This window comes from Oryctolagus cuniculus, chromosome 1 (assembly GCF_964237555.1).
Source record: "Oryctolagus cuniculus chromosome 1, mOryCun1.1, whole genome shotgun sequence".
Lineage (NCBI taxonomy): Eukaryota > Metazoa > Chordata > Mammalia > Lagomorpha > Leporidae > Oryctolagus > Oryctolagus cuniculus.
In genome coordinates, this window is record NC_091432.1 from 165,274,233 (window position 1) to 165,281,703 (window position 7,471).

Below are 7,471 nucleotides of genomic sequence, written 5' to 3' on the forward strand. Positions count from 1 at the left end.
GGGAAATCTCTCAGGAATTTTCCTTTATATATTTGTGTTTATCTCTTATTTACAGCAATATCATTGTACTCTCCTGTTACACAATCTGCTTCCTCACTGAACAATATATTATTAGCTATTTCTGGGCCAACACTTTTCACTCAACTACACATAAAGTTACAAAAGCTTTTAACTGTGGTCTCATTTTGCTCTTTTTTAATTTGTTCTCAGAGGCAACATCAGAGACTCAGTAGATCTAAATTTCAATAATGCTTTTGATGATGTCCCCTCAAATCCTAGACCTAATTCTTTGCTTACCAAACTCTACTGGGGGGTCAAAACTACTGAGTCTATTAAACTACTAATTTCCTATTTTTGCATTTTTCACTTTAAAAAGATCCTGGGCAATATTTACTCAGTTCCAGTGTCTTGGCTCATCTCCAGTTCTCCCTGAGCTCACAGAGATTGCTAGCAGTGATTTTCATCACCCATCTGTGTGTTCTCTGAATCCAGAGCATCTCTGCTGTTTGCACTTTCAAAGCCTATGGTAAATCAATTTGTTCAACAAATACTCTTTTGAATATTCTCTACAGTTGCAAGTCTCTATCCTTCAATAGAGATCTGAGCTTTTAATACAACCACTGATAATGGCTGCCTAATTTACTGAATAGCATGTGTGGTAAGTTGAAAAGCCTTTTTCATTAAAGAACAAGATTTTCACTATAAAGTTACACAGCTTATGCTGTACAGCTCATCAGTTGTCTCCAAAGGAAAATGCAGAAAATGCCATGTAACACTGAACTACACCAACACTCATGCAATATACAGCCTATAAAATAAGTACTCTTCTGGATGTATCAGTTCAACTGCTATATTTTAAAAACCCATCTTATTACATTATTAACACTTAGCGTGCTTAGGTTGCTATAACAAAATGTCACACATCGAATGGACCAGACAACAAAAAATTATTTTCTCAATTTAGGAGGCTGTGAACTCCAATCTCAAAGTTTCACACCAGGGCTCTCTCTTCCTGGCTTGCACAGGAATGTGTTTTTGCTGTTTCTCATGGCAGAGAGAGAGTCATAGGGTTTCTTGGTATCTCTCTTTCTAAGGACATTAATCACGGGGCTGGTGTTGTGGCATAGAGGGCTAAGCCACCACTTGCAACGCTGGCAACCTGTGTCAAGAGCTAGCTACTCCACTTCCTGTGAATACACCTGGGAAAGCAGTGGAAGAAGGCTCAAGCACTTGGGCCCCTGCCACCTATGAAGGTGACCCACATGCAGTTCCCAGCTCCTGGCTTCAGAATGGCCCATTCCTGGCTGTTGCAGCCATTTGGGATCTGGGGAGTGAACAGATGACAGTCTCTTTCTTTCTATCTCTCTGGCTTTTTTTTTCTTTCAAATGAATGAATGAATGAATCTTTAAGGACACTAATCCTATGGGACCAGACTCTATCATATGATTTCATTAAAATTAATTACTTTTTTGGCCGACGCCGCGGCTCACTAGGCTAATCCTCCGCCTTGTGGTGCTGGCACACCAGGTTCTAGTTCCAGTCGGGGCACCGGATTCTGTCCCGGTTGCCCCTCTTCCAGGCCAGCTCTCTGTTGTGGCCAGGGAGTGCAGTGGAGGATGGCCCAAGTGCTTGGGCCCTGCACCCCATGGGAGACCAGGATAAGTACCTGGCTCCTGCCATCGGATCGGCAAGGTGCGCCGGCTGCAGCACGCCGGCCGCGGTGGCCATTGGAGGGTGAACCAATGGCAAAAGGAAGACCTTTCTCTCTTTCTCTCTCACTGTCCACTCTGCCTGTCAAAAAAAATTAATTACTTTTTTTAAAGATTTATTTATTCATTTGAAAAGCAGAGTTACAGAAAAGCAGAGACAGAGGCAGAGAGAGAGAGAATCTTCCATCCACTGGCTCACTCCCCAAATGGCTACAACAGCTACATCTGGGCCGATCTGAAGCCAGGAGCCAGGAACTTCTTCTGGGTCCCCCACATGGGTACAGGGGTCCAAGGACTTGGGCCATCTTCTGCTTTGCGAGGCCAAAGCAGAGAGCTGGATCAGATGTGGAGCAGCCAGGACTTGAACCAACACCCAGTGAGATGCCGGCACTGCAGGTGGCGGCTTTACCTGCTATGCCACAGTGCCAGCCCCCTTAATGACTTCCTTATTTCAACTATAGCCACACTCGAGGCTAGGGTTCTGACACATGAATTTGGATGGGAAACAATTCCATCCATAGTAGGCAGTTTAGTCACAATTGTCTTATAATCCTGGCACAGGGACCAAATTTGGCAAATCAAACACAAAAGTCCCTTGTTTGATAAGTTCAAGATGTATTTATGGGATTGCTGGATTCAGGAAATCAAGAGTATGCAAGAACCATCTTCTGCCTCTGTTAGATTCTGTCACAAGCATGTCTTCTTCACAATTCACTCTCACTTTACTTTAATAGTTCAATAAAAGGGTGTAGATAAAGTACATGTCTGTGATTCCTCATGACATATAAAGATACCAAAAACACTTTATTAAATACTTCTTTAGGTATGAACAGACACTTAAGCGCTGATTTCTCCCTTCCCCTCAGCCTCTAAAAGAAAGGACTGCAGCAGGCAGTTTGGAGAATCCAAAAGCAGCAGGAGCATTAACAGCCCAGGCTCCTGTCTTTAGCAGCTCTGCAGGATGGGTAGCAAGACTGTGGGTGAGCAAAGTGAAGGGGTCTTAAAATCCAGCAGGAGAGGCTGGCGCTGTGGCACAGTGGGTTAAACCCCTGTCCTGAAGTGCCTACATCCCATATGGGTGACGGTTCTAGCCTTGGCTGCTCCTCTTCTGATCCAGCTCTCTGCTGTGGCCTGGGAAAGCAGTGGAAGATGGCCCAGGTCCTTGGGCCCCTGCACCCATATGGGGGACCTGGAGGAGGCTCCTGGCTTTGGATCAGTGCAGCTCCAGCTGTTGTGGCCATCTGGGGAGTGAACCAGCGGATGGAAGACCTCTCTCTGTGTCTCTACTTCTCTCTGTGGCTCTGCCTTTCAAATAAATAAAATAAATCTTAAAAAAAAAAAATCCAGCAGGAAACGCTCTTTTGAAGAACAGTTTCACAAGGAGCCCAGCTCCCTCCTGTTTTTGATGGAGGAGCCTTTGTTCCGCAGGCACTGTTTGAGTTTGTTGGAAGGACACTGTTCATTCTGCAGAGCCAGCCAGCTGTTTAGGATGCAGTGAAATCCAAACGAATGTGCACATTTGCCTATTGGCTCCTTCAGCTGCTGGGGTAGAAGAGGTAGGATATGGGGCAGAGCCACTGTTCTAGAATAAGGAGATCCCAGAGTGAGTATTTCCCAGAAGTGTAAAGGCAGCAAGAGGAGCACAGAAGGAAGTGGAATCAGGCATCGTTGCTAGTAAAAGCCAGGTCCTGCTGACCAGAGCCCAGGTTGTGAGTAAAATGAGAATTCTGTTCAAAGGGCAGGCCTGTCCACCCCAGCAGAACCACTGGTGCCCCTTCTTGGGTGGTAAGCCACCATGCTGTGTCATTTCACACCACCCATACAAAGATGCACTTTTCTGTACCACAGACATTAGCCAATGGCATGGTAGCTTCATGCAACAGTCATGATTCCAATTATTTTCCTTTGATTCTCCGACCTGATTTAAGTTTCGTCTTGTCAAACCATTATTTTTCAATTTTAGCACCCAGTTATCCTTGTGGATCAATACAGACTACTCTGACACATCATTTTCTTTCTGTTCTGTTCTTTGAAAAGACCAGATTGAAGGGATCTGTTTTTGTTTGCTTGCTTCTATTAAATAGCTGCTATTTACCAGAACTACTGTCTGTGGCTTTCCATACGGAGAATTTATTTACCAAGATTCTAGCACCTTCCTGTGCCAGAAAAGGGTAATACCTGTCTGACTACCTCAGCTGTTCTGGCCACATGTCCCCAACCTACACCAGAAAATACACCACTGACAGCATGAGACTCAGAGTGTAGATTTTTCAAAAATTGTCAAACCCCAGACACTGTTGCAGAACTGCTTCTGGGCTATCTTGAATAATTTACAAAAAGCCCAGTCTAATTCTCTCTAGCTAGCAGCCCGAGCTTGCCAAGTTAAGCTCTTTTTTACTGGGTGCCCAAAGGAGGAAAAGATACCCATTTTTCTGTGACCAGTAGACAAAGAAGAGAGCAATACTCCCCCACTTGCCCCTTTCAATTCTCCTCCCCCCAGTTGCACGTCTGGCTGCTTCCCCCTTGAGATGGATCTGGCTTACCATGGAATACACTGGTTCTCATCTCCCTAGATCCCTACCTGCTCGGAGCTGCATCTCAGGACATCACCCATGCGGGATCTATGTGACGGCAGCAGACACGAGGTCTATTTCTCTAAGCCAGCCCCTCAGTAGTTCTCTGCACAATGCATTGTCTGATCATTGCCATGCTGTCTGGGCATTTATTTTTCTTTTCTAACTCGCCCAATAGAATGTAAAGTAAAAAGACTTAAGTGAAGGTACAAAGATTTATTCACCCTTCATGCCTAGTGCTTTCTATAATCCCCGGCACACAGTGAGCACCCAGTAAATGCCACTGAATGTGTGAGTCAACGAATGAATGGAAATGTTGTTCTTTCTCCTTTTCCTCTTCTTCTCTTTCCCCACTTCTTCTGCTTCCTCCTCCTCCTCTTTCTCTTCTTCCCTTACCTCCCCCTACTTTTTCTTCTCTCCCTTTTGAATCCATTTCCACTCCCACCTCCTGAATGGCTCAGTTCCTCCAAAGTAATCACCTTAAAAACAAGAGTTGGTTTCTCACTTATTTCCTCCCAAATCAGTGGTGTAGAAACTTAACAATCTGGGCTCAGCCACTCTGTTTAAGAGAAAATTTTAATTGATCATTATTAACTAAACTCATGAACATCTGTCATTCCAGAACTATACGGCCACCAATTCAGCAACTCCGTCCTACCAAAATAGTCAACATAAGTCCAGAGTGAGACTTGTAGAAATTAAGACCCATCTCTGAATCCAATGTCAAGGCCTGCAAACAATGGAAATTGATCAGCTTTGAGTCAGCCTTGTCAAAACGCAAAGGAAAATCAGGTTTCTGTTCTCAGAAGACAGGAGAGTACACAAACACTAGGCAAATCCACAGATGAGCACTACCAAAAAACAAACACGGACTACAGTAGAAGTGGGGAAATCTGCATGCTTCAGGAGGCAAACCTGAGGAAGCTGAGCTATGGAAAACAGATACCCAGCTCCTTGGCTTCTGAAATCCTGGAGCTTGGGTTAGCCTACACGGAGATTTTACTTACATTCAGTCCCAGACCACTGCAAAGTTGATTTAATATGGCTCTACAACATATCAAATTCCTGACATGGACACAGTGGCCAGCTGTGTTTCCCTGTCCATATTTCCTGCAAGGATCTGGCTTGGCTCATAGCTCCTGATGTCCTGTTTATACCATCCAACCCCACTGTCAACTACCTGATTTGTTAAGAAGGGGCTGTTGATCAAAGGGTAGGTAACTCAGCCACAAGCAAAAGACCTATACAGTACAATCAAACTACAGCTGATTCTGAAGTTCTAATGGGGATGATAATTCTATGTCTTCAGTCTATGCTTGCTGTTCTGGAAGAATTATTGACCTCATTCCCTCATTCATGAGTCCTGGTTTGGATGATAGGCTACTGAGTCATCCTACCGATAAGATCATGTAGACTCGGCGAAGGTGGCCACGCTGGGACAAGACTAAGAGGAAGAGGCTGCTAAGAGAGATGTGGCAACTGAAAGTTGCAGGTGGGGAGCCTATTCAATACATGAAAACTGGAGGAGAAATACTATTCTCCCCACCATGGTTCCAGAAGACTCCATTTAACCACTTGAAATTCCTGCAGTTCCAGGAGACAAGTCATTACTGCGACTTCCCCTTTTTGAGTTGAGTTCTATTGCCAGCTTTGACTAGAACAGAAATTTCCCCCGCTGTGCAGGAATGCTCTTGGGATTATTTTTCCCCTAACGCACTGCCACTTGATCAAGGTTACTGAGTGTGCTTTTTTGTTTTGTTTTGGTGTTGAACTAACAATTTTCTCTGTTATCATGTTTTACTCATTTCAAGTGCTTTTAAAATATGCACCAAGCTTTTCTCAGTCCTAGAGGTAAATAAATAGGTCTAATTGCAATTGTAGCCATTTTATCACTGTGCTTTAACCTCTTACAGTAAAGACCATCCCAGATTCATATTATTTAGCATCAAGAATGAATTCCACAAAATCACTCAATCACTTGTGGATGACTAGACCTGTAGTGAGACAGAAGGGACTTCAGTTCACTAAGTGAGGCCAGAATGTACCTTCTGGTGTATTTAACATATATTCACAGAGAAATTCATTTATTTATGCGACAGCATGAGCTATTAATCAATTAGTTCTTGTTTCCTGAGAACCTCTGCATGCCTCGCAGCAAGAGAAGCAGCACTGCAAAACACCAAACAGGTGGCAAAAGGCTCAATTCCAACTCTATTCAATTTAAATAGCTTTTGAAGGGGCACTGGATGACCAAAATCAACATTTTTTTTAATGGTTGACTATACTCGGCTACCTACACTCCCAGGAGAGTTAACTTTGGGGAAGCATTAGTGTGATTCAATGTAAAATTTTAAACATTGAAATAACAGCATATACCTTCACTACATGATACATGGGGCACTCTATTATGCTAAGTGATAATCTCTCATAATAAGTAGATGTCAAAATCTCTCTGGGTTTTCTTTTATACACTACCCATAAATGAATGAGACAAAAAAAGCCATAAATTCAGTTGAGAAATTCTACACCTGTTGCAAAGCTACTTTGAAAGACACTAATTTGTAATTGAAAGACTTGAGGTTTCAAGTCACATAAAAAGATCGATCTAAATGATAGCTGCTTTGTTGTTTTTGCAATATGATTTTTTAAAGATTTATTTATTCATTTTCAAGTCAGAGTTACACAGGGAGGAGAGGCAGAGAGAGAGAGAGAGAGAGAGAGAGAGAGAGAGAGAGAGGTCCTCCATCCACTGGTTCACTCCCCAGTTGGCTGCAATGGCCAGAGCTGCAACGGTCTGAAGCCAGGAGCCAGGAGTTTCCTCCGGGTCTCCCATGTGGGTACAGGAGGCCAAGTACTTGGGCCTTCTACCAATTTCCCAGGCCATAGCAGAGAGCTTCATTGGAAGTGGAGCAGCTGGGACTCGAACCAGTGCCCCTATGAGATGTCGGCATTGCAGGCGGGGACTTTACCTGCTACACCACAGTGCCGGCCCCTGCAATGATTTTTAAGATCTAGCTCTCTTCCCATTCAAACACGGATTCAACAATAATACTAAACAGTGTGCTACTTAATCCTAGTCAAGAAATTAACCTCGTCTTCATTTTCTAGAGAGTAAAATGCACTGTTGTAGTTCTTAGTGAAGTGGCTCTACAGCAACTGGCCCAAACAAAGGATATGTGTTTTCAAAG